At 53.3% G+C, this 27,503-nt stretch overlaps 2 pseudogenes; both read left to right on the top strand.

Annotated features, from left to right (window-relative positions):
* Positions 1-8,511: 8,511 nt before the first annotated feature.
* LOC146870007 (5.8S ribosomal RNA) lies at positions 8,512-8,656 on the top strand (annotated as a pseudogene).
* Positions 8,657-9,092: 436 nt separating this feature from the next.
* On the top strand, positions 9,093-11,256 carry LOC146870006 (28S ribosomal RNA; annotated as a pseudogene).
* Positions 11,257-27,503: the final 16,247 nt, after the last annotated feature.

The following is a 27,503-nucleotide window of genomic DNA, read 5'->3' as shown; positions in this document are numbered from 1 at the left end:
TAGCTTTGAGAACCTGCATGCCCCTGTCAGACGACTGAACATGTCGTTCAGATGGGGCCCCGGGTGACGTTCTCTCAAGATGGCGGTGTTCGGTATTCTCATGTCCACACAGATCCGTATTTTGGAGGTGTTCTTCTTCGGAACTGCCACTATCGGTGCAGTTATTGGACCGTCTGCAGGCTCTATTATATCTTGCTGTAGTAAGTTGTTTATCTCTTCCTCCACTTGCGGCTGCAGATGAATTGGCACTCTCCTGTGATGCTGGGCCACTGGTCTGACTGCTTCATTTATGTGTAGCGTGATCTGCTTGCCTTTTAGTTTTCCCAGACCTTTAAGTATTCCCTGATATTCTTGTAGTATGTTGCCTTTTTCCGCCATGTGATAAGTCATGGCCAGTAGCCCCATGACCTGTGCTGTGACGTTGTTCAGAAAGCAAGGTGCTGGAATGTCCCCTTTCAGCACGTGTATCTCTTCTTGGCATGTCGTATCTTGATATGTGAGAGTCTCGGTGAATTTTCCCATGTTTTCAACCGGTTTCTTTGATCCCCACGTGAACACATCTACAGTCAATGGCGATAGTGTTGGCTTGACTCTCATTTTCATGTATTCTGACATGCACATTATGTTGCATGTTGCTCCGCTGTCGAGCACGAACTTCGCTCTGTGGCGTCCGACCTCGATGTCTACTGTGGCTGTCTTTTTTATTTGCTGCTTCTCCACCAGCTGGATGTGCTCTTGTTGTCTTCCTTCTTTGGGCACGTCGGACATGAGGTATAGCCGCGCTTCCCTCCCTGACACTGTCATTTCGTCCAACTCCTCGGATGAGCCTCTCTCCACCGTCTCCATGTGTCGGGCGTGTCTTGTGCTTGTCATCCCTGGTCTGGCTGTTCATCCCCTTTCACTCCTGAACTGCTGGTTCATGCATGTGCTTGAAAAATGGTTGTCTCTATTGCATTTTCTGCACTTCTGGCCCATTGCTGGGCAGGTACCGACGTGTGGAAACTCAAGGCCAAACCTGTAGCACGTGTTGTTAGTTTTCCTGGGAGGTGGCTGCTCACGGTGATCATTTCTTTTGAAGTTTTCCGAGACACGATGCGCCATTGCCATTCCTTTCTCTTTACCTATCTGTATTTGCTTGGCATGTTCCGTGGCCCGTGCTTCAGTGCGAGCCATCGTCAATATTTTCTCAAGTTTTGTCGGTTCCTTTAGAATGCGTGCTCTGAAATCTACCGACTGACACCCTTCGATGAGGCGTAGATGTATTGCTTCTTCGTTGTCGAACTTTTCGAATTCGCAATACGTCACCAATTTCCGCAGTCTTGTCGCAAAATCATCCATGCTTTCTTCTGTTTATTGGCACGCCATGTTGAATGTGTACCTCTCAAAGTCGATATTGCGTTGGGGGTTGAATTCCTCTGTGAGGCATGCTTTTGCGCCTTTGTAGTCTGTCGTCCTGTCACTCGGGAATGTCAGGAGCAGGTCCTCTATTTCGTCCCCCGCAAGGTTTACAAGCAGATCTAGCTGTTTGCTCTCCACGACGTCTGTTGCGCACATGTAGCGTTCCAGTTTCCGTATCCATTTCTCCCATCTGATGCCTGCTTGAGGTTCCGATGTACTGAATGGTAGCGGCCTGCGGAACACAGCTTGTGTGCTCTTTGTGTCTTCGTCACTCATCTTCTTTCTTTATTCTTTCCTTTTCTTTCTTTGCTTATTTTCTTATGTGCCCTTCAATGAAATGGTGCTTTGTGTGCTGTTTCTTTTATTATTTCCCTTGTTGCACGTTCTTTGACCTTTGTTTCCTCTTTTTTCCTTTATTTTTAGGCCTTTTTAAACTATTGCCTGACTTTAAAATGGCCGCAGTCTTTCTTGAAAGCCTATTGGTTCTTTTTGCCTGACTCCAAGATGGCCGCCTCTTCTCACGAGAGTTCGTTGAACTCACACACGCAAGATTCTTACCTCCCTCGGCTCGCTCTTCAACAGCCTCGTCTTTCGCGCGCTGTGCTTACTTCTTGTGTGCAGTGCCGGGGTGGGCTCCCGCACCGATGCTTTCTTTCAGCTGGGCACTCCGGACCAGGGTGGGCTCCTGGCTCCAAATTAATCGTGGCGACTGGGTGGGCTCCGTCAGTCGCCACAATGCCGATCCCGCCTTCGTACGCCAGTTGTCGTGTCGTTCCCTACGCAAGGACCATGACACAAAGGTAAGGTTGGGTTATTCTTTTATTTCGTTCGTGGTACAGATCTTGTGCGACAGTTGGTCCGCTCGCCTTGCCCACTTCCTGTGTTCTGTGTCCCCCCACACCCCGACCGGATGTGGTGTCCGGTGACCTTCTTGGCCATCGCCCGTCCCCAGGTCCTAGTGTCCACTTCCAGGACACTACAGGGAAGCAAGAGGCTCAAATGCTCCTCCATCCCACCACAGCTCATGATAGTGTGTGCCACAAGGTCTTTCTTAAACGATTTGATGAATGAGCATGGTTGTGTGGCAGAGATGTACAATTGTTTGTGCTTTCCTCCACAACAGAATCCAACAAGTTCACAGCTGAGCAGAAACATCCTTCCTACAAATGGTGACATGCTGTGTCCCACTGGAGCAAGCCCGCTCAACGTTTCCGTTCAACATTTACATGCTATTACATCTACATGTGTGTTTCCAAATGTACTCTGATGATACTCAAAATCACCACTGATTGGACTTCACATCAGTGAGTTAGACAAATGTCACAGAATGTAAAGATTACACATTATATTTGATAAAATCAAATGTTATTTATCTGAATTTAACTCAGCCTCCTGGTGTTAGGAGGACCAGCCAATATAAGCTTTCTATGGGTGGTACCCCTCCCTACCCATCATGTAGAACAGAGAAAAGTTGATTTTTTGCTCCCCGTGTTAACACTACAGCTTGTGGGATTCATTTATCATTGTCCATCTTCAGAAAGATCTTGCATCCAATTCAAAGCTTCAATTGAACGGTCCGTACAAAAGCAATAGTAATGAACTAGTTGGATTATTGTATACTTGGCAATACAGGGCTCCCACAAAATATCACTGGCCGACTCCAAAGATTGTAAAATTATGCAGGCAAACTCGGCCTCAACCTCCAGAATATGGCCTTCCTGGTTCTCATCTGAATCTAGAATTAAATTGAAAACCATCTGTATCGCTTACAAATCCTACTGAAACAAAGGAACCAGATACCTTGAAGACTAGCACTACATCACCTTCCAGCTAGGAGCCTTTTATTGGTAAATATGCATCTTATCCAGCAATCAACCTTCAATCAAACCACAAAACATGGAGGGAGGTCGCTAGGCATCTAGACTCCAAACTGAGATCAGAGACTAACCACCTCCTAGTAACAATACTTCCTAAAGACAGGCTCTGCAGTTAAGGGGAAGTCTTTGCACTTTAGGTGGATTCCGCCCCGAGGGCGGAACCTACCCCACGACTACGGGGACTCCGCAACGAGTGAACCATTTGGAAACGCATTCACCTGCTCCGCAGCATTGGTAGGAGCAACGTTAGAGTAATGCCGAACAGGGGCGTCCTCCTTGCCTACGTTTGGACTCTTCTGCCCTTTTTGCCACTGTGGACTGCTCCTCCTTCCGTGCTCTGTAGGAGCCCCGATATATGAATGGATTTTGGGGTGGATTATATTAGTTCACTTTAAAAGGGCTGTTTTAGTTAATTGCTCATTTTACAACCACGCTTTTGAAAGACATTTAGGACGATTAAATCAAGCGAATATCATTTTAATGGAGCAGTAAAAGTCCCGCCTCCTCTCTCAGCTTTATTCTTCTCAAGGATAATTTCGAATCTGTCAGATTAGATTGTTAAAAATTAGAAGTTTCATATCATCGAACCATGTGCGTTAATCACGCCATTTACCGTAACAAGGTCCTTCAAATGACCACATGGTTCTCATTTGATGAGAGTTTAGTTATAGAGTCGAGTAGTGGAACAATGAGTATTCTTAAATGCACCTTCAGAATATAGACCAGGATTTATCTCAGTGTGCAACGGGGTGGTGGTCTCATTGGCGTAATACAAAATGATGGCTCACCGCCTGCAGAATATGATGAGGGGTACAAGTCTCCCATACCTCGCATATTTACATTGTCCTTGGGCTGAATCAAGGACCCCTGAACCAGCGCCTAATTTCTAAACCAATAAGTGCCTGGGCCCAAAGTTTTGTCCATCAACTGTTGTTTTTGCATTTGTCACCCCGAGTGGGAAGGGTATGCCCAGACGTGGGTCCCGTGCTCTCCATGCCACTGGAATCAAGCTATCCTGGCTGAAGAGGGGTGAAACCCCGAAACCGGTCCTAGGATGCTTGTTTCCAGTCCAGGGAGGACCTGGCTTAGCAGTTCGGGCTGGACTGTACCCATGAGACACAGGGTCAAGACTGATTTGCATATGGCTGGGTTCAAACTGGAACGGCAGGGTGAGCAAAAAAACGATGGATTTAGGCCCAGATCTCTGTACTGGGGTGAATGTATGACATTGTTCTGCATTCTGTCCATCAACTGTTGTTTTTGAGGAAAAAAATGTGCCGGTGGGTCCCACCTGCAAACACTTGCTCAAGTTAAGCACTGCCCTGAACAGGTTAGCACCACCCTGCACCACAGTGGCCTACCTTACCAGGGGCGTAGCTTGGTCATTAATATGGGGGGGGGGTTTGAGGTTCGGGTTTTCCAACAACCGTGCTGGCATATCATGTTAAATACATTATAAGAGAAGCAGTGCAGAAGGGGAGCTAACTCCTTCGGTGCTTCTGACGGCTCCCGGCCGACATGAGTCCAGTAGGGAAGGTGTTGGTATATTCCTTATCTTGGAGCACCATCTAGAGCAAGTCCAGTAGGGAATGTGTTGGAATAGTAGCGCGCAATGCTTTCCAATGGGACAACCAGATGGACGGGCTTCCTTGGAAGTCCTGATGAGGGCTCATTTGCCTACCCGTTCCCAGCTAGGGCTCCAGAAGCTCGGGCACGTCCGCGCCTTGGGTCCCCTCAGTCTCGGGGTGCGCAGGGGTGATCAGAAAGAGGGGTAGCCTTCCTCCGGATTACTAAGGGCAGGGTATGCCGGGACACCCCTCCCGGGCTGGCGGTTCTCTGCGGGGGACCAGATGGGCTATGCCCAGGCAACACCTCCCAGGCGTCCGGGGCTCCCTCCTCCGGCCCGCAGTGTGGCAAAGTGCCCGGGACGGGCTACATGGGTCCCGGGCAGTCCTCCCCTGGGCGTGCGGGCCCTGGGAGCTCCCGAGGTCCTCCCCGTGCCTGAGGCCCAGTCGGGGTCCCGGAGCCACCCAGGACGTGCAGCCCCCGAGCCCTGCAAGGGCAGGCGGGAGCTCTACCAGGAAGGCTCGGCTTGGGGCAGGCAGATGGGAGTCCTTTCGGTCCCTGCCATCTGGTCGCACCTTTCCCCTCGGCCATCTGGTCGCATGCAATGCTTTCCAATGGGACGCCCAGATGGCCGGGGTATGCCGGGACACCCCTCCAGGGCTGGCGGTTCTCTGCCGGGGCCCAGATGGGCTATGACCAGACAACACCTCCCAGGTGTCCGGGGGCTCCCTCCTCTGGCCCACGGCATGGCAAAGTGCCCGGGACGGGCTCCATGGGTCCTGGGCAGTCCTCCCCCCGTCCGGGCCGGAGAGCTCCGGTGGTCCTCCCCGTGCCTGAGGCCCAGCCGGGAAGCGTGGGCAGGCGGGAGCCCTACCGCGAAGGCTCGGGCGGGCAGATGGGAGTCCTTTCAGGTCCCGGCCATCTGGTCGCACATTTCCCCTTGGCCATTTGGTCGCGCGCAATGCTTTCCAATGGGGTGACCAGAAGGCCGGGCCGGCCTGGAAGTCCCGATGAGGGCTCATTTGCCTCCCCAATCCAAGCCAGGGCTCCAGGAGGTTGGGCGCGTCCGCACCTAGGGTCCCCTCCGCCTTGTGGTGCGCACAGGTTACCAGAAAGGGGGGTAGCCTTCCTCTGGATTACTAGGGACAGGGTACTCTCTCGGACCCATCTCGGCCTAGCGGTCCTCAGCCGGCAGCTGGACGGGCCAGGATGCCGCCCCAGCCCTGGGTCCGTCCCTGGGCCTGCGCGTGGCAGGCTGCCCCAAAGGGGTCCGGTGGGCCTCCCCATGCATGGGCTGGGTCCAGGGGCCCCGGGGAGGGCGGCCTCACCACCCTAGGCTACATCCTCGGTCCTGCCGCGTGGCAGGGTGCCCGATCGAGGTCCCGCAGGCCCAGGGAGGCTACCTCTTTGCCTCCGGCTGGGTCCAGGGGCCCGATGGGCCCCGGCTCATGTGCTCCAGCCCTGGTCCCCATCCTCCAGCCTGCTACCCCGCCAAAGGCCCGGGACGGGGTTCCATCGTGCCCGGGGAGCCTCCCCTTGCTCGGCTGGGTTCAGGGGCTCCCTGCGGCCCGGGGAGGGTGGACTCCCCACCCCGGGCTCCGTCCTCAGTCCTGCTGCGTGGCAGGGTGCCTGGGATGGTGTCCGGCGGGCCCAGGGAGGCTTCCCCTGCGCCTCCAGACCTGGGAGCCCCAGCTGGGTCCAAGGTCCCCACCGGGTCCTGGGTTGGGTGCTCTGGCCCCGGACCCCGTCCCCCAGCCTACCGGCCCACCAAAGGCCTGAGACGGGGTTCTGTCGTGCACGAGGGGTCTCCCCCTGCTTGGCTGGATTCTGCGGTTCCCAAGGGCCCCAGGGAGGGTGGCCACTCCACCCTGGGCTCCGTCCTTGGTCCTGCCGCATGGCAGGGTGCTCGGGATGGGGGTCCGGCAAGCCCGGGGAGGCTTCCCCTGCGCCGCTGAGCCTGGGAGCCCCGGCTGGGTCCAGGGGCCCCGCCGGGCCATGGTCGGGGGGCTCTGGCCCTGGGCCTCAGCCTCATCCCCCTGCCTGGGGCACTGCCAAAGGCCCAGGACGTGGTTCCGTTGTACCTGGGGAGCCTCCCCTTGCTTGGCTGGGTTCAGGAACTCCGACCGGGGCCCCTGAGTGCCCCGGGGAGGGCGGCCTCCCCACCCCGGGCTCCATCCTGGGTCCTGCCGCATGGCAGGGTCCCCGGGACGGGGTCCGGCTGGCCCGGGGAGGCTTCCCCTGTGCCTCCGGGCCTAGGGGCCCCGGGTCAGGGGCTCCGGCCCTGGGCCCCGTCCCCCAGCCTGCGGCACTGCCAAAGGCCCGGGACGAGGTTCCATTGTACCCGGGGAGCCTCCCCTTGCTTGGCTGGGTTCAGGAGTTCTGGCTGGGGCCCCTGAAATTTTCATCCGGCTTACTAGGGAGAGGGTCAGTCAGACCTCCGTGAGGTCCGGCGATTCGGAAACAGGGGAAGGTAGCACCCTGGCCTGCCCGCCGGGGCCCTCAGGGGCCCGGGTACGCACCTGCCTCTCAGCCCCTTCCCGATGGTCCCTTTACTCCGAGTTTGCTCGGTCAGACCTCCGTGAGGTCTGGCGATAATGAGACGGGGAAAGGCAGCACCCGGGCCCGCCCGCCGAGACCCCCGGGGCCAGGATCTCCACCTGCCTTTCAGCCTCTTGCCGATGGTCCTTATTCTCCGAGTTTGTTGGGTCAGACCTCCGTGAGGTCTGGCGATCCTGAGACAGGGGAAGGTAGCACCCGGGCCCGCCCGCCGGGTCCCCCAAGGGCCCGGGTATGCACCTACTTCTCAGCCCCTTCCCAATGGTCCTTTTTCTCCGAGTTTTCTCCGTCAGACCTCCGTGAGGTCCGTCGATACTGAGACGGGGAAAGGCAGCACCCGGGCCCACCCGCCGGGGTCCCCAGGGGTCCGGGTCTGCACCTGCCTCTCAGCCTCTTCCTGATGGTCCTTTTTCTCTGAGTTTACTGGGTCAGAGCTCCGCGAGGTCCGGCGATCCTGAGACAGGGGAAGGCAGCACCCGGTCCGCCCGCCCGCCGGGGCCCCCATGGGCCCGGGTCAGCGCCTGCCTCTCAGCCTCTTCCCGATGGTCCTTTTTCTCCGAGTTTATTGGGTCAGACCTCCGCGAGGTCTGGCGATCCTGAGACAGGGGAAGGCAGCACCCGGGCCCACCCCCGGGCCCCCAGGGGGGCCGGGTCTGCTCCTGCCTCTCGTCCCCTTCCTGATGGGCCTTTCCTTTGAGCCTGCCCGTCCCGGGAGCAGGCATGGATGTGAAGCCGGCACCAGGGGATGCCTTGGCTGTACTCTGATCGATTGGGCACTCTCGGTCCGTTTAGGGATGGACTGCTTGGCCACCCTCGGCTGTTGTTTCAAGCAAGGAGATTCCGGTTACTCCGGGAGGGACCGGCGGCTGCGGAGCTGCCTGCTTCTGATGCACCGGGAGCCCCCTTCCTCGCCTACGGGTGGGTAGGGGGGACTCCTGGGCCAAGCACCTAGCAATGTTTTTTTCTCCCAACGGTGCAGTCTGACTCCCAGAGGGGAAGCCTTGAACGGGGCTCCCGAGCCGTCTCCCCACGCAGGCGGTGGCCGGACGGCGTTGCCTTCCTCCCGCCTCTCCTGCGCCCGCAGGTGGGTGAACGTTTTCGAAAATTTGCCTGTGACGCTTGGCGTTGGATCGCTCGGCTCGCGCGTCGATGAAGAACGCAGCTAGCTGCGAGAATTAGTGTGAATTGCAGGACACATTGATCATCGACACTTCGAATGCACCTTGCGGCCCCGGGTCCCCAGGGTCGCTCGATTGTCAATCGCCCTGGACGCGGCTGGGGCCATTGCAGGGTTAGCTCCGCTTCCCTTTGTCCCCCCACAAGGTCAGACCCCCCCGATCACCCGTGGCAGGGTCCCTCGCCGTGTCCTGCCATGGAGGTACGCCGCCGGCATGCCTGGCTCCCGAGAAGGGGTCTGGCAACCGGTCCGCCCTGGGATCCGGGGTGCCTGGCTGCGTGCCGCGCGTGGCTGTCTGTGGTGTCCCACAGGCTGCCTGCACGCACGTGCCTCGGGCGCCCACCTCCGTGGCCGGCATCCCGGGAGGGCGAAACCCCTCCAGATCCGATCTGGGGAAAGAGGGTGCGCGCTGCTGGGACGCCAGGCCCCTGCTCCGGCAGGGGCCTGGCCTTCCCCTGCAACCCGCTTGACGCTCCGGCGTTATTCTTCTGACTACGACCTCAGATCAGACGTGGCGACCCGCTGAATTTAAGCATATTACTAAGCGGAGGAAAAGAAACTAACCAGGATTCCCCCAGTAACGGCGAGTGAAGAGGGAAGAGCCCAGCGCCGAATTCCCGCCCGGCTGCGGGCGCGGGAAATGTGGTGTATTGAAGACCGACTGCCCGGCGTCGCTCAGGGGGCCCAAGTCCTTCTGATCGAGGCACACCCCGCGGATGGTGTTAGGCCGTTAGCGGCCCACGGCACGCTGGGATCGGGTCTTCTCGGAGTCGGGTTGCTTGGGAATGCAGCCCAAAGCAGGTGGTAAACTCCAACTAAGGCTAAATACGGGCGCGAGACCGATAGCCAACAAGTATCTTAAGGGAAAGTTGAAATGGACTTTGAAGAGAGAGCTCAAGAGGGTGTGAAACTGTCGAGAGGTAAACGGGTGGGGTCTGTGCAGTCCGCCCGGAGGATTCAACACGGCGGGAAGGTCGGTGGCCCGGGAGTTCCGGATCACCTCCGCAGGACCGGCACCCGGGCCCTATCGGGCCCCCGCAGGGCACATTTCCTCCGCGGCGGTGTGCCGCCACCGGCTCCGGGTTGGCTTGGAAGGCTTCGGGGTGGCAGGTGGCCCTCCCCTCCGGCAGAGGGTGTTACAGCCCCCCTGGCAGCAGCTTCGCCGTCTTCACGGGGCCGAGGGAGATTCGACTGCCTCCGCGCCCTCCCCCGGGCACCCGTCCCCGGCTGCTCCTTGGGGCGTACTGGGGCGGTTGAAGGGGGAACGGGGCCCCCTGCTCCCGGCGCGACTTTCGACTGGGGCGGACTGGAGGCCCACGTCGGGCGCCAGGGGTCTGCGGCGATGTCAGTTACCCACCCGACTCGTCTTGAAACATGGACCAAGGAGTCTAACACATGCGCAAGTCGGAGGGCCGAGCGAAACCCTGTTGTGCAATGAAGGTGAGGGCCGGTGCGCGCCGGCTGAGGTGGGAACCCGATGCGCTTACAGCGACGGGCGCACCACCGGCCCGTCTCGCCTGCATCCGTCGGGGAGGTGGAGCATGAGCGTGCGTGATAGGACCCGAAAGATGGTGAACTATGCCTGGGCAGGGCGAAGCCAGAGGAAACTCTGGTGTAGGTCCGTAGCGGTCCTAACGTGCAAATCGGTCGTCCGACCTGGGTATAGGGACGAAAGACTATTCGAACCATCTAGTAGCTTGTTCCCTCCGAAGTTTCCCTCAGGATAGCTGGCGCTCGGAGCCCCCAGTTTTATCTGGTAAAGCGAATGATTAGAGGTCTTGGGGCCGAAACGATCTCAACCTATTCTCAAACTTTAAATGGGTAAGAAGCCCGGCTTGCTGGCGTGGAGCCGGGCATGGAATGCGAGTGCCTAGTGGGCCACTTTTGGTAAGCAGAACTGGCGCTGCGGGATGAACCGACCGCCGGGTTAAGGCGCCCGATGCCGACGCTCATCAGACCCCAGAAAAGGTGTTGGTTGATATAGACAGCAGGACGGTGGCCATGAAAGTCGGAATCCGCTAAGGAGTGTGTAACAACTCACCTGCCGAATCAACTAGCCCTGAAAATGGATGGAGCTTCGGGCCTATACCCGGCCGTCGCTGGCGCTGAGAGCCGCGGGGGCTAAGCCGTGACAAGTATGAGGGCCACTGCGGTGCGCACAAAAGCCCGGGGCGAGGGCCCGGGTGGAGCCGCTGCAGGTGCAGATCTTGGTGGTAGTAGTAAATATTCAAATGAGAACTTTGAAGGCTGAAGTGGAGAAGCGTTCCATGTGAACAGCAGTTGAACATGGGTCAGTCGGTCCTAAGAGATGGGCGAGCGCTGTTCGGAAGGGACGGGCGATGGCCTCCATTTCCCTCGGCCGATCGAAAGGGAGTCGGGTTCAGATCCCCGAACCCGGAGTGACAGAGACGGGCGCCCTCGCGGCATCCAGTGCGGTAACGCAAACGATCCCAGGGAAGCTGGCGGGAGCCCCGGGGAGAGTTCTCTATTCTTTGTGAAGGGCAGGGCACCCTGGAATCAGTTCGCCCCGAGAGAGGGGCCTGAGCCTTGGAAAGCATCGCGGTTCCAGCGGCGTCCGGTGAGCTCTCGCTGGTCCTTGAAAATCCAGGGGAGATGGTGTAAATCTCACGCCGGGCCGTACCTATATCCGCAGCAGGTCTCCAAGGTAAACAGCCTCTGGTATGTTGGAACTATGTAGGTAAGGGAAGTCGGCAAGTCAGATCCGTAACTTCGGGATAAGGATTGGCACTAAGGGCTGGGTTGGTCGGGCTGGGGCACGAAGCGGGGCTGGGAGCGCGCCGTGGCTGGATGAGGCGCCTTCCTCCAGGGCGGTGGCGATTCTGGACGCGAGCCGGGCCCTTCCTGTGGATCGCCCCAGCTGCGGTGGTCGCCTATCCCCGTGCCCCCTCCCCGGGGGCGTGGGGCCGGGGTTCTGCCTCATCCGGCGCCTAGCAGCTGACTGGTGCGGACCAGGGGAATCCGACTGTTTAATAAAAACAAAGCATCGCGAAGGCCCGAGGCGGGTGTTGGCACGATGTGATTTGTGCCCAGAGCTCAGAATGTCAAAGTGAAGAAATTCAATGAAGCGCAGGTAAACGGCGGGAGTAACTATGACTCTCTTAAGGTAGCTGTAGGAGAGTGGGGTCTGCTTTCTATGTTCACCCCCACTTTTTGCTTTTGCTTCACTGGTTTTCGACTTAGATGTGGCTGTGGGCCTGCTAATCAGACCCACAGCCCAGCTGTTCTCTCTCTAAATTCACACTATGTACTTTAGGTACATAACCCAATTGGTAAGGATTACCTTCTAGGGCCCTGTACAGAGTACCTTAGGTACCCAGGGCATAGGTGTACCCTAGGCCTACCAGGGGCTGCAGCATGTATTATGCCACCCCTGGATTATGACACAACTGGCTGATCACTCAGCTGGGGCAAGGTTGTGTAATCACCCCTTGCTTAGGTGTAGTATTCCTATACCTACCTTATATATAGACACATGGGTAACCTATTAGTCACTCCTATGGCAGGCCTTGACAATCCTGAAGGCAGAGTGCTTGGTAACATGTGAGATGGTGCTCTAGCATGAGCTGAGCCTGTCTGCAGCTTTCGGAACCATGTCCTTATAGCTGTTCTATGATATCGCCTACCATATACTCTTAAAGTGCCTTATAATCCTCGCGGTTATGGTAACTATGGTTTGGCTTTATCAAAACATGGCGTGTAAGGTGTCTAACACTTTGGAATACTACCCCCACACCATTTCTGGTGATGAGGATAGTATTCCTCCCTTCTAGAGGGAGAAGACATGTTGAAGACCTACTACCCGGTTAAAGTTAACCAGAGCCCCAGCATCACAAAATGGATGCTGCTGCCACAGACACAAGTCTGACCTCCTGCTGCTGGGAGTCCTTCCAGCGAGGGAGGCTTGGACAATAGGTTTCCTGCCTTGGGAGGTGCTAGCACCACCCTAGACAGGCCTTAGTGTATTGGGGCAGGGAGGGATGAATGAAACAAGACACTGCCTGGGGCACACAAGGTGTCCCATGCATAGTCCAGTTCAAACCACTCCAGCCCCAGTCCTGGCGCGAAACTGGACAAAGGGAAGGGGGTGTAACCACCCCCCTCCCTGGTCCCACCCATAGGAGGGACCTAGCAGGTAACCCAGCCCCCCCAGATTAGTATAAGAGTGGGAGCTGAGTCCCTAGGACTTTGGATTATCCTGATAACTGAACTTGAACAGAAACTCTGGACCTTCGACTACAGAAGAAGACTGAAGAATCTCCCTTGTGGCCAAGGAGTGGCCACCCTGTGCAAACAGGCACCATCAAGCGACCTGCTGTTTGCTTTGCTCAACGTTCTACGAGGAACCGACTGCAGAGCCTGACCAGCGCCTTGACTTCCAGACTTCTCTGACCTTGATCCACATCCACAGCAAAGCTGAGATCCGTGGAGGCGACGAGAGACGTGGGACCGGCTACCTGTGAAAATTGGCTACTTGCTTCCAGCGCAGCTTCTGAGGCATCCTCGAAGTTGTGCTCTGGGGATTGAGAAGCCCCAACCCCGAGCACCATCTGCACCAAAGATCAGCCCTCCACACTCCACGAGTTCTGCGTGGGGCCCTTCTGCATTTTCCTGCTCGACGCGTCTGTCCGGTTGCTGGCCCATTGGCTAGTGACCTCTGCGACGACGAACCTTTGACTTTCCACCACTGGTTTGGCTCCTCCAGACTGGCCCTTGCTTCCCTGTGAAAGAGAAGCACCTCAGGCCTTCCTGGTCTGCAACAGAAGCAAATCCTTCGTTCTGCGTGGGTTGCGCTTGCCAAGGCTTGTTGTGTCCCAACTCGACATCGACGCCGCCGACAGCAAGAGCACTTGTGGGACAGCTTGCCTCCTGGTTCTGGTTGTCCTCAACACCTCCTGGTACCCGTGGCTGCTGCGACAAGCTTCACCTCTTCACCTGCATCTTCACGACATCGCCTGGTTCCTTCCTGGTTCCTTCCCGGCTCCTGGCTGGTGACCTAGACTCTGTCCCCTCTGCTTGCAGGTATCCTCCTTCTTGATTCCATCCTTGGAATCCACCGGACACTCTTCACTGACTGCCTGTCAGCATCTTTTCTTCAGGCATCCATAGGAGTCGACGACGAAACCCGACGCAAGTTCACACCTATGCACCCGCAGCCCGTGGGCTAGGTAACTTGAGTACTCCGGTGCTCACAAGGGTATTGACTATCCAAGTGTCTAGTTTCCAAGTCTCTAACTCCTAGTTCCTTCCGAAGTGTCCTAAAACTCTTAATTTCTAAATACTACTATTTCTATCGACTTTAACGCATTACGCGTGAGTGTTTCCACTCTGCACCTGAATCCCGTGGGCCTCCCACTGCCTAGCAACTGATAGGATAGTGTAGCTCCAGCGATTCCCTAGGCCTAGGCCTAACCTGTGTTCGTGACAGTGGTTCTTATACGACTTACTTAGTATATGGTTTGCGTGGCCCCTAGGGCCTAACTGTATTACTTACCTGTGTGACTTATGTATGCTTAAATAAGACTGTGTTGTACTTACCTCGAATCTCATAAAGAGTGCTGAGTGTATTTTGACTAGAATAAATACATTCTATTTTTATAATATATCTGTTGTGGTGTCCTTTCATTTGGTATTCAAGGGGTTGCAAATGGTATAACAGCTGGCTTCAAATGCCATACAGAGTTTAGCCTAAGACTGCTCTTGTCCATGCTACCACTAGGATAGCTGGTCTATAAGGTTGACTTTACAACCAATCACCATAAGGGTTGTTTGGACTGATACAAGGTGTACACTAGAACTAGTGACATCATATATCAGGCCAATTTCTCACATTGGTGGCAGCGGTGGGATCTGAGCTTGCTGTTGTGATACCATTGCAATCTTGAGATATCAAATTGAAAGATCACACAGTCTTAACCCTGTGCCTCATTGGTACAGTCCAGCCCGAACTGCCGAGCTAGGTCCTCCCTTGACTGGAAAAAAGCATCCTAGGACCGGTTTCAGGGATTCACCCCTCTGCAGCCAGGATAGCTTGATTCCAGTAGCATGGAGAGCATGGGACCCACGTCTGGGAATACCCTTCCCACTATGGGTGACAAATGAAAAAACAAGAGTTGATGGACAGAATGCAGAACAATGTCATACATTCACCCCAGTACAGAGATCTGGGCCTAAATCCATCGTTTTCTTGCTCACCATGCCATTCCAGTTTGAACCCAGCCATATGCAAATCAGTCTTAACCCTGTGCCTCATTGGTACGGTCCAGCCCGAACTACCAAACCAGGGCCTCCCTGGACTGGAAACAAGCATCCTAGAACCGGGGTCATTGTTTCACATCTCTTCATTCAGGATACCTTGATTCCAGTGGCATGGAGAGTATGGGACCCATGTCTGGGAATCCCCTTCCCTCTCTGGGTGACAAATGCAAAAACAACAGTTGATGGACAGAATGCAGAACAATGTCATACATTCACCCTAGTACAGAGATCTGCACCTAAATCCATCGTTTTTTTGGAGCACCATTGCGTTCCAGTTTGAACCCAGCCATATGCTATTCAGCCTTGACCCTGTGACTCATGGGTACAGTCCAGCCCGAACTGCCAAGCCAGGTCTTCCCTGGACTGGAAACAAGCATCCTAGGACCGGTTTCAGGGTTTCACCCCTCTTCAGCCAGGATAGCTTGATTCCAGTGGCATGGAGAGCATGAGACCCACGTCCGGGCCTACCCTTCCTACTCGGGGTGACAAAAGCAAAAACAACAGTTGATGGACAGAATGCAGAACAATGTCTTACATTCACCCCAGTACAGAGATCAGGGCCTAAATCCATCGTTTTTTTGCAAACAATGCCCTTCCAGTTTGAACCCAACCATATGCAAATCAGTCTTGACCCTGTGCCTCATGGGTACAGTCCAGCCCGAACTGCCAAGCCAGGTCCTCCCTGGACTGGAAACAAGCATCCTAGGACCGATTTCAGGGTTTTATCCCTCTTCAGCCAGGATAGCTTGATTGCAATGGCATGGAGAGCATGGGACCCACGTCTGGGCTTACCCTTCCCACACGGGGGTTGACAAATGCAAAAACAACATTTAATGGACAGAATGCAGAACAATGTCATACATTCACCCCAGTACAGAGATCTGGGCCTAAATCCATTGCTTTTTGCTCACCATGCTGTTCCAGTTTGAACCCAGCCATATGCAAATCAGTCTTGAACCTGTGCCTCATGGGTACAGTCCAGCCCAAACTACCAAGCCAGGTCCTCCCTGGACTGCAAACAAGCATCCTATGACCGGTTTCAGGGTTTCACCTCTCTTCAGCCAGGATAGCTTGATTCCAGTGGCATGGAGAGCATGGGACCCACGTCTGGGCTTACCCTTCCCACTCGGGGTGACAAATGCAAAAACAACAGTTGATGGATTGAATGCAGAACAATGTCATACATTCACCCCAGTACAGAGATCTGGGCCTAAATCCATCGTTTTCTTGCTCACCATGCCATTCCAGTTTGAACCCAGCCATATGCAAATCAGTCTTAACCCTGTGCCTCATTGGTACGGTCCAGCCCGAACTACCAAACCAGGGCCTCCCTGGACTGGAAACAAGCATCCTAGGACCGGGGTCAGCGTTTCACATCTCTTCATTCAGGATACCTTGATTCCAGTGGCATGGAGAGTATGGGACCCATGTCTGGGAATCCCCTTCCCTCTCAGGGTGACAAATCCAAAAACAACAGTTGATGGACAGAATGCAGAACAATGTCATACATTCACCCCAGTACAGAGATCTGCACCTAAATCCATCATTTTGTTTGCGCACCATGGCGTTCCAGTTTGAACCCAGCCATATGCTATGCAGCCTTGACCCTGTGACTGATGGGTACAGTCCAGCCCGAACTGCCAAGCCAGGTCCTCCCTGGACTGCAAACAAGCATCCTATGACCGGTTTCAGGGTTTCACCTCTCTTCAGCCAGGATAGCTTGATTCCAGTGGCATGGAGAGCATGGGACCCACGTCTGGGCTTACCCTTCCCACTCGGGGTGACAAATGCAAAAACAACAGTTGATGGATTGAATGCAGAACAATGTCATACATTCACCCCAGTACAGAGATCTGGGCCTAAATCCATCGTTTTCTTGCTCACCATGCCATTCCAGTTTGAACCCAGCCATATGCAAATCAGTCTTAACCCTGTGCCTCATTGGTACGGTCCAGCCCGAACTACCAAACCAGGGCCTCCCTGGACTGGAAACAAGCATCCTAGGACCGGGGTCAGCGTTTCACATCTCTTCATTCAGGATACCTTGATTCCAGTGGCATGGAGAGTATGGGACCCATGTCTGGGAATCCCCTTCCCTCTCAGGGTGACAAATCCAAAAACAACAGTTGATGGACAGAATGCAGAACAATGTCATACATTCACCCCAGTACAGAGATCTGCACCTAAATCCATCATTTTGTTTGCGCACCATGGCGTTCCAGTTTGAACCCAGCCATATGCTATGCAGCCTTGACCCTGTGACTGATGGGTACAGTCCAGCCCGAACTGCCAAGCCAGGTCTTCCCTTGACTGGAAACAAGCATCCTAGGACCGGTTTCAGGGTTTCACCCCTCTTAAGACAGGATAGCTTGATTCCAGTGGCATGGAGAGCATGGGACCCACGTCTGGGCCTACCCTTCCTACTCGGGGTGACAAAAGCAAAAACAACAGTTGATGGACAGAATGCAGAACAATGTCTTACATTCACCCCAGTACAGAGATCAGGGCCTAAATCCATCGTTTTTTTGCTCACCATGCACTTCCAGTTTGAACTCAACCATATGCAAATCAGTCTTGACCCTGTGCCTCATGCGTACAGTCCAGCCCGAACTACCAAGCCAGGTCCTCCCTGGACTGGAAACAAGCATCCTAGGACCGGTCACAGGGTTTCACCCCTCTTCAGCCAGGATAGCTTGATTCCAGTGGCATGGAGAGCATGGGACCCACGTCTGGGCTTACCCTTCCACTCGGGGGTTGACAAATGCAAAAACAACATTTAATGGACAGAATGCGGAACCATGTCATACATTCACCCCAGTACAGAGATCTGGGCCTAAATCCATTGCTTTTTGCTCACCATGCTGTTCCAGTTTGAACCAAGCCATATGCAAATCAGTCTTGACCCTGTGCCTCATGGGTACAGTCCAGCCCAAACTACCAAGCCAGGTCCTCCCTGGACTGGAAACAAGCATCCTATGACCGGTTTCAGGGTTTCACCCCTCTTCAGTCAGGATAGCTTGATTCCAGTGGCATGGAGAGCATGGGACCCACGTCAGGGCTTACCCTTCCCACTCGGGGTGACAAATGCAAAAACAACAGTTGATGGACTGAATGCAGAACAATGTCATACATTCACAATAGTACAGAGATCTGGGGCTAAATACATCATTTTTTTGCTCACCATGCCGTTCTAGTTTGAACCCAGCCATATGCAGATCAGTCTTGACCGTGGGCCTCATGGGTACAGTAAAGCCCGAACTGCCAAGCAAGGTCCTCCCTGTACTGGAAACCAGCATTCTAGGACCGGTTTCAGGGTTTCACCCCTCTTCAGCCAGGATACCTTGATTCCAGTGGCATGGAGAGCATGGGACCCATGTCTGGCATACCCTTCCCACTCGGGGTGGCAAATGCAAAAACAACAGTTGATGGACAGAATGCAGAACAATGTCATACATTCACCCCAGTACAGAGATCTGGGCCTAAATCCATTGGTTTTTTGCTCACAATGCCGTCCCAGTTTGAACCCAGCCATATGCAAATCAGTCTTGACCCTGTGCCTCATGGGTACAGTCCAGCCCAAACTACCAAGCCAGGTCCTCCCTGGACTGGAAACAAGCATCCTAGGACCAGTTTCAGGGTTTCACCCCTCTGCAGCCAGGATAGATTGATTCCAGTGGCATGGAGAGCATGGGACCCACGACTGGGAATACCCTTCCCACTCGGGGTGACAAATGCAAAAACAACAGTTGATGGACAGAATGCAGAACAATGTCATACATTCACCCCAGTACAGAGATCTGGGCCTAAATCCATCGAGTTTTTTGCTAACCATGCCGTTCCAGTTTGAACCCAGCCATATGCAAATCAGTCTCGACCCTGTGCCTCATGGGTACAGTCCAGCCCGAACTACCAAGCCAGGTCCTCCCTGGACTGGAAACAAACATCCTAGGACCGGTTTCAGGGTTTCACCCCTCTTCAGCCAGGATAGCTTGATTCCAGTGGCATGGAGTGCATGGGACCCATGTCTGGGCATACCCTTCCCACTCGGCGTGACAAATGCAAAAACAGCAGTTGATGGACAGAATGCAGAACAATGTCTTACATTCACCCCAGTACAGAGATCAGGGCCTAAATCCATTGTTTTTTTGCTCACCATGCCCTTCCAGTTTGAACCCAGCCATATGCAAATCAGTCTTGACCCTGTGCCTCATGGGTACAGTCCAGCCCGAACTGCCAAGCCAGGTCTTCCCTGGACTGGAAACAAGCATTCTAGGACCGGTTTCAGGGTTTCACCCCTCTTCAGCCAGGATAGCTTGATTCCAGTGGCATGGAGAGCATGGGACCCTCGTCTGGGCTTACCCTTCCCACTCGGGGTGACAAATGCAAAAACAACAGTTGATGGACTGGATGCAGAACAATGTCATACATTCACCCCAGTACAGAGATCTGCGATGAAATCCATTGTTTTCTTGCTCACCATGCCGTTCCAGTTTGAACCCAACCATATGCAAATCAGTCTTGACCCTGTGCCTCATGCGTACAGTCCAGCCCGAACTGCCAAGCCAGTTCTTCCCTGGACTGGAAACAAGCATCCTAGGACCGGTTTCACGGTTTCACCCCTCTTCAGCCAGGATAGCTTGATTCTAGTGGCATGGAGAGCATGGGACTCACGTGTGGACCTACCCTTCCCACTCGGGGTGACAAAAGCAAAAACAACAGTAGATGGACAGAATGCAGAACAATGTCTTACATTCATCCCAGTACAGAGATCAGTGCCTGAATCCATTGTTTTTTTTTCTCACCATGCCCTTCCAGTTTGAACCCAGCCATATGCAAATCAGTCTTGACCCTGTGCCTCATGGGTACAGTCCAGCCCAAACTACCAAGCCAGGTCCTCCCTGGACTGGAAACAAGCATCCTATGACCGGTTTCAGGGTTTCACCCCTCTTCAGTCAGGATAGCTTGATTCCAGTGGCATGGAGAGCATGGGACCCACGTCTGGGCTTACCCTTCCCACTCGGGGTGACGAATGCAAAAACAACAGTTGATGGACTGAATGCAGAACAATGTCATACATTCACAATAGTACAGAGATCTGGGGCTAAATACATCATTTTTTTGCTCACCATGCCGTTCTAGTTTGAACCCAGCCATATGCAGATCCGTCTTGACCCTGTGCCTCATGGGTACAGTAAAGCCTCAACTGCCAAGCAAGGTCCTCCCTGTACTGGAAACCAGCATCCTAGGACCGGTTTCAGGCTTTCACCCCTCTTCAGTCAGGATAGCTTGATTCCAGTGGCATTGAGAGCATGGGACCCATGTCTGGGCATACCCTTCCCACTCGGGGTGACAAATGTAAAAACAACAGTAGATGGACAGAATGTAGAACAATGTCATACATTCACCCCAGTACAGAGATCTGGACCTAAATCCATTGTTTTTTTGCTCACAATGCCGTTCCAGTTTGATCCCAGCCATATGCATATCAGTCTTGACCCTGTGCCTCATGGGTACAGTCCAGCCCGAACTGCAAAGCCAGGTCTTTCATTCACTTTAAACAAGCATCCTAGGACTGGTTTCAGGGTTTCACCCCTCTGCAGCCAGGATTGATTGATTCCAGTGGCATGGAGAGCATGGGACCCACGTCTGGGCATACCCTTCCCACTCGGGGTGACAAATGCAAAAACAATAGTTAATGGACTGAAGGCAGAACAATGTCATACATTCACCACACTACAGAGATCTGGGCTTAAATCCATCGTTTTTTTGCTCACCATGCCGATCCAGTATGAACCCAGCCATATGCAAATCAGTCTTGACCCTGTGCCTCATGGGTACAGTAAAGCCCAAACTGCCAAGCAAGGTCCTCCCTGTACTGGAAACAAGCATCCTAGGACCAGTTTCAGGGTTTCACCCCTCTTCAGCCAGGATACCTTGATTCCAGTGGCATGGAGAGCATGGGACCCATGTCTGGCATACCCTTCCCACTCGGGGTGACAAATGCAAAAACAACAGTTGATGGACAGAATGCAGAACAATGTCATACATTCACCCCAGTACAGAGATCTGGGCCTAAATCCATTGGTTTTTTTTGCTCACAATGCCGTCCCAGTTTGAACCCAGCCATATGCAAATCAGTCTTGACCCTGTGCCTCATGGGTACAGTCCAGCCTGAACTGCCAAGCCAGGTCCTCCATGCACTGGAAACAAGCATCCTAGGACCGGTTTCAGGGTTTCACCCCTCTGCAGCCAGGATAGATTGATTCCAGTGGCATGGAGAGCATGGGACCCACGACTGGGAATACCCTTCCCACTCGGGGTGACAAATGCAAAAACAACAGTTGATGGACAGAATGCAGGACAATGTCATACATTCACCCCAGTACAGAGATCTGGGCCTAAATACATCGTTTTTTTGCTCACCATGCCCTTCCAGTTTGAACCCAGCCATATGCAAATCAGCCTTGACCCTGTGCCTCATGGGTACAGTCCAGCCCGAACTCCCAAGCCAGGTCCTCCCTGGACCGGAAACAAGCATTCTAGGACCGGTTTCAGGGTTTCACCCCTCTTCAGCCAGCATAGCTTGATTCTAGTGGCATGGAGAGCATGGGACTCACGTGTGGACCTACCCTTCCCACTCGGGGTGACAAAAGCAAAAACAACAGTAGATGGATAGAATGCAGAACAATGTCTTACATTCACCCCAGTACAGAGATCAGGGCCTAAATCCATTGTTTTTTTGCTCACCATGCCCTTCCAGTTTGAACCCAGCCATATGCAAATCAGTCTTGACCCTGTGCCTCATGGGTACAGTCCAGCCCGAACTACCAAGCCAGGTCCTCCCTGGACTGGAAACAAACATCCTAGGACCTGTTTCAGGGTTTCACCCCTCTTCAGCCAGGATAGCTTGATTCCAGTGGCATGGAGTGCATGGGACCCATGTCTGGGCATACCCTTCCCACTCGGCGTGACAAATGCAAAAACAGCAGTTGATGGACAGAATGCAGAACAATGTCTTACATTCACCCCAGTACAGAGATCAGGGCCTAAATCCATTGTTTTTTTGCTCACCATGCCCTTCCAGTTTGAACCCAGCCATATGGAAATCAGTCTTGACCCTGTGCCTCATGGGTACAGTCCAGCCCGAACTGCCAAGCCAGGTCTTCCCTGGACTGGAAACAAGCATTCTAGGACCGGTTTCAGGGTTTCACCCCTCTTCAGCCAGGATAGCTTGATTCCAGTGGCATGGAGAGCATGGGACCCTTGTCTGGGCTTACCCTTCCCACTCGGGGTGACAAATGCAAAAACAACAGTTGATGGACTGAATGCAGAACAATGTCATACATTCACCCCAGTACAGAGATATGCGATGAAATCCATCGTTTTCTTGCTCACAATGCCGTTCCAGTTTGAACCCAACCATATGCAAATCAGTCTTGACCCTGTGCCTCATGGGTACAGTCCAGCCCGAACTACCAAGCCAGTTCTTCCCTGGACTGGAAACAAGCATCCTATGACCGGTTTCAGGGTTTCACCCCTCTTCAGTCAGGATAGCTTGATTCCAGTGGCATGGAGAGCATGGGACCCACGTCTGGGCTTACCCTTCCCACTCGGGGTGACAAAAGCAAAAACAACAGTTGATGGACAGAATGCAGAACAATGTCTTACATTCACCCCAGTACAGAGATCAGGGCCTAAATCCATTGTTTTTTTGCTCACAATGCCCTTCCAGTTTGAACCCAACCATATGCAAATCAGTCTTGACCCTGTGCCTCATGGGTACAGTCCAGCCCGAACTGCCAAGCCAGGTCCTCCCTGGACTGGAAACAATTATCCTAGGACCGATTTCAGGGTTTCACCCCTCTTCAGCCAGGATAGCTTGATTGCAGTGGCATGGAGAGCATGGGACCCACGTCTGGGCTTACCCTTCCCACTCGGGGTGACAAAAGCAAAAACAACAGTTGATGGACAGAATGCAGAACAATGTCATACATTCACCCCAGTACACAGATCTGGGCCTAAATCCATTGCTTTTTGCTCACCATGCTGTTCCAGTTTGAACCCAGCCATATGCAAATCAGTCTTGAACCTGTGCCTCATGGGTACAGTCCAGCCCAAACTACCAAGCCAGGTCCTCCCAGGACTAGAAACAAGCATCCTATGACCGGTTTCAGGGTTTCACCCCTCTTCAAGCAGGATAGCTTGATTCCAGTGGCATGGAGAGCATGGGACCCACGTCTGGGCTTACCCTTCCCACTCGGTGTGACAAATGCAAAAACAACAGTTGATGGACTGAATGCAGAACAATGTCATACATTCACCCCAGTACAGAGATATGCGATGAAATCCATCGTTTTCTTGCTCACCATGCAGTTCCAGTTTGAACCCAACCATATGCAAATCAGTCTTGACCCTGTGCCTCATGGGTACAGTCCAGCCCGAACTGCCAAGCCAGTTCTTCCCTGGACTGGAAACAAGCATCCTATGACCGGTTTCAGGGTTTCACCCCTCTTCAGTCAGGATAGCTTGATTCCAGTGGCATGGAGAGCATGGGACCCACATCTGGGCTTACCCTTCCCACTCGGGGTGACAAATGCAAAAACAACAGTTGATGGACTGAATGCAGAACAATGTCATACATTCACCCCAGTACAGAGATGTGGGCCTAAATCCATCGTTTTCTTGCTCACCATGCCATTCCAGTTTGAACCCAGCCATATGCAAATCAGTCTTAACCCTGTGCCTCATTGGTACGGTCCAGCACGAACTACCAAACCAGGGCCTCCCTGGACTGGAAACAAGCATCCTAGGACCGGGGTCAGCGTTTCACATCTCTTCATTCAGGATACCTTGATTCCAGTGGCATGGAGAGTATGGGACCCATGTCTGGGAATCCCCTTCCCTCTCAGGGTGACAAATGCAAAAACAACAGTTGATGGACAGAATGCAGAACAATGTCATACATTCACCCCAGTACAGAGATCTGCACCTAAATCCATGGTTTTTTTTGCGCACCATGGTGTTCCAGTTTGAACCCAGCCATATGCTATGCAGCCTTGATCCTGTGACTGATGGGTACAGTCCAGCTCGAACTGCCAAGCCAGGTCTTCCCTTGACTGGAAACAAGCATCCTAGGACCGGTTTCAGGGTTTCACCCCTCTTCAGCCAGGATAGCTTGATTCCAGTGGCATGGAGAGCATGGGACCCACGTCTGGGCCTACCCTTCCTACTCGGGGTGACAAAAGCAAAAACAACAGTTGATGGACAGAATGCAGAACAATGTCTTACATTCACCCCAGTACAGAGATCAGGCCCTAAATCCATCGTTTTTTTGCTCACCATGCACTTCCAGTTTGAACCCAACCATATGCAAATCAGTCTTGACCCTGTGCCTCATGCGTACAGTCCAGCCCGAACTACCAAGCCAGGTCCTCCCTGGACTGGAAACAAGCATCCTAGGACCGGTTACAGGGTTTCACCCCTCTTCAGCCAGGATAGCTTGATTCCAGTGGCATGGAGAGCATGGGACCCACGTCTGGGCTTACCCTTCCACTCGGGGGTTGAGAAATACAAAAACAACATTTAATGGACAGAATGCAGAACCATGTCATACATTCACCCCAGTACAGAGATCTGGGCCTAAATCCATTGCTTTTTGCTCACCATGCTGTTCCAGTTTGAACCCAGCCATATGCAAATCAGTCTTGACCCTGTGCCTCATGGGTACAGTCCAGCCCAAACTACCAAGCCAGGTCCTCCCTGGACTGGAAACAAGCATCCTATGACCGGTTTCAGGGTTTCACCCCTCTTCAGTCAGGATAGCTTGATTCCAGTGGCATGGAGAGCATGGGACCCACGTCAGGGCTTACCCTTCCCACTCGGGGTGACAAATGCAAAAACAACAGTTGATGGACTGAATGCAGAACAATGTAATACATTCACAATAGTACAGAGATCTGGGGCTAAATACATCATTTTTTTGCTCACCATGCCGTTCTAGTTTGAACCCAGCCATATGCAGATCAGTCTTGACCCTGTGCCTCATGGGTACAGTCCAGCCCAAACTGCCAAGCCAGGTCCTCCCTGTACTGGAAACCAGCATCCTAGGACCGGTTTCAGGGTTTCACCCCTCTTCAGCCAGGATAGATTGATTCCAGTGGCATGGAGAGCATGGGACCCACGACTGGGAATACCCTTCCCACTCGGGGTGACAAATGCAAAAACAACAGTTGATGGACAGAATGCAGAACAATGTCATACATTCAACCCAGTACAGAGATCTGGGCCTAAATACATCGCTTTTTTGCTCACCATGCCGTTCCAGTTTGAACCCAGCCATATCTAAATCAGCCTTGACCCTGTGCCTCATGGGTACAGTCCAGCCCGAACTGCCAAGCCAGGTCCTCCCTGGACCGGAAACAAGCATTCTAGGACCGGTTTCAGGGTTTCACCCCTCTTCAGCCAGGATAGCTTGATTCTAGTGGCATGGAGAGCATGGGACTCACGTGTGGACCTACCCTTCCCACTCGGGGTGACAAAAGCAAAAACAACAGTAGATGGACAGAATGCAGAACAATGTCTTACATTCACCCCAGTACAGAGATCAGGGCCTAAATCCATTGTTTTTTTGCTCACCATGCCCTTCCAGTTTGAACCCAGCCATATGCAAATCAGTCTTGACCCTGTGCCTCATGGGTACAGTCCAGCCCAAACTGCCAAGCCAGGTCCTCCCTGGACTGGAAACAAGCATCCTAGGACCGGTTTCAGGGTTTCACCCCTCTTCAGCCAGGATAGCTTGATTCCAGTGGCATGGAGAGCATGGGACCCACATGTGGGCTAACCCTTTCCTCTCGGGTTGACAAATGCAAAAACAACAGTTGATGGACAGAATGCAGAACAATGTCATACATTCCCCCCAGTTCAGAGATATGGGCCTAAATCCATCGAGTTTTTTGCTAACCATGCCGTTCCAGTTTGAACCCAGCCATATGCAAATCAGTCTTGACCCTGTGCCTCATGGGTACAGTCCAGCCCGAACTACCAAGCCAGGTCCTCCCTGGACTGGAAACAAACATCCTAGGACCGGTTTCAGGGTTTCACCCCTCTTCGGCCAGGATAGCTTGATTCCAGTGGCATGGAGTGCATGGGACCCATGTCTGGGCATAACCTTCCCACTCGGCGTGACAAATGCAAAAACAACAGTTGATGGACAGAATGCAGAACAATGTCATACATTCACAATAGTACAGAAATCTGGGCCTAAATACATAATTTTTTTGCTCACCATGCCTTTCCAGTTTGAACCCAGCCATATGCAAATCAGCCTTGACCCTGTGCCTCATGGGTACAGTCCAGCCCGAACTGCCAAGCCAGTTCCTCCCTGGACCGGAAACAAGCATTCTAGGACCGGTTTCACGGTTTCACCCCTCTTCAGCCAGGATAGCTTGATTCTAGTGGCATGGAGAGCATGGGACTCACGTGCGGACCTACCCTTCTCACTCGGGGTGACAAAAGCAAAAACAACAGTAGATGGACAGAATGCAGAACAATGTCTTACATTCATCCCAGTACAGAGATCAGTGCCTGAATCCATTGTTTTTTGCTCACCATGCCCTTCCAGTTTGAACCCAGCCATATGCAAATCAGTCTTGACCCTGTGCCTCATGGGTACAGTCCAGCCCAAACTGCCAAGCCAGGTCCTCCCTGGACTGGAAACAAGCATCCTAGGACCGGTTTCAGGGTTTCACCCCTCTTCAGCCAGGATAGCTTGATTCCAGTGGCATGGAGAGCATGGGACCCACATGTGGGCTAACCCTTTCCTCTCGGGTTGACAAATGCAAAAACAACAGTTGATGGACAGAATGCAGAACAATGTCATACATTCACCCCAGTACAGAGATCAGGGCCTAAATCCATTGCTTTTGGCTCACCATGCTGTTCCAGTTTGAACCCAGCCATATGCAAATCAGTCTTGACCCTGTGCCTCATGGGTACAGTCCAGCCCAAACTACCAAGCCAGGTCCTCCCTGGACTGGAAACAAGCATCCTATGACCGGTTTCAGGGTTTCACCCCTCTTCAGTCAGGATAGCTTGATTCCAGTGGCATGGAGAGCATGGGACCCACGTCTGGGCTTACCCTTCCCACTCGGGGTGACAAATGCAAAAACAACAGTTGATGGACTGAATGCAGAACAATGTCATACATTCACAATAGTACAGAGATCTGGGGCTAAATACATCATATTTTTGCTCACCATGCCGTTCTAGTTTGAACCCAGTCATATGCAGATCAGTCTTGACCCTGTGCCTCATGGGTACAGTAAAGCCTCAACTGCCAAGCAAGGTCCTCTCTGTACTGGAAACCAGCATCCTAGGACCGGTTTCAGGCTTTCACCCCTCTTCAGCCAGGATACCTTGATTCCAGTGGCATTGAGAGCATGGGACCCATGTCTGGGCATACCCTTCCCACTCGGGGTGACAAATGTAAAAACAACAGTAGATGGACAGAATGTAGAACAATGTCATACATTCACCCCAGTACAGAGATCTGGACCTAAATCCATTGTTTTTTTGCTCACAATGCCGTTCCAGTTTGATCCCAGCCATATGCATATCAGTCTTGACCCTGTGCCTCATGGGTACAGTCCAGCCCG

This window comes from Triturus cristatus, chromosome 1_1 (genome assembly GCF_964204655.1).
Source record: "Triturus cristatus chromosome 1_1, aTriCri1.1, whole genome shotgun sequence".
Lineage (NCBI taxonomy): Eukaryota > Metazoa > Chordata > Amphibia > Caudata > Salamandridae > Triturus > Triturus cristatus.
Note: the sequence above shows the minus strand (reverse complement) of the source record. Positions and strands in the feature narration are given on the sequence as shown.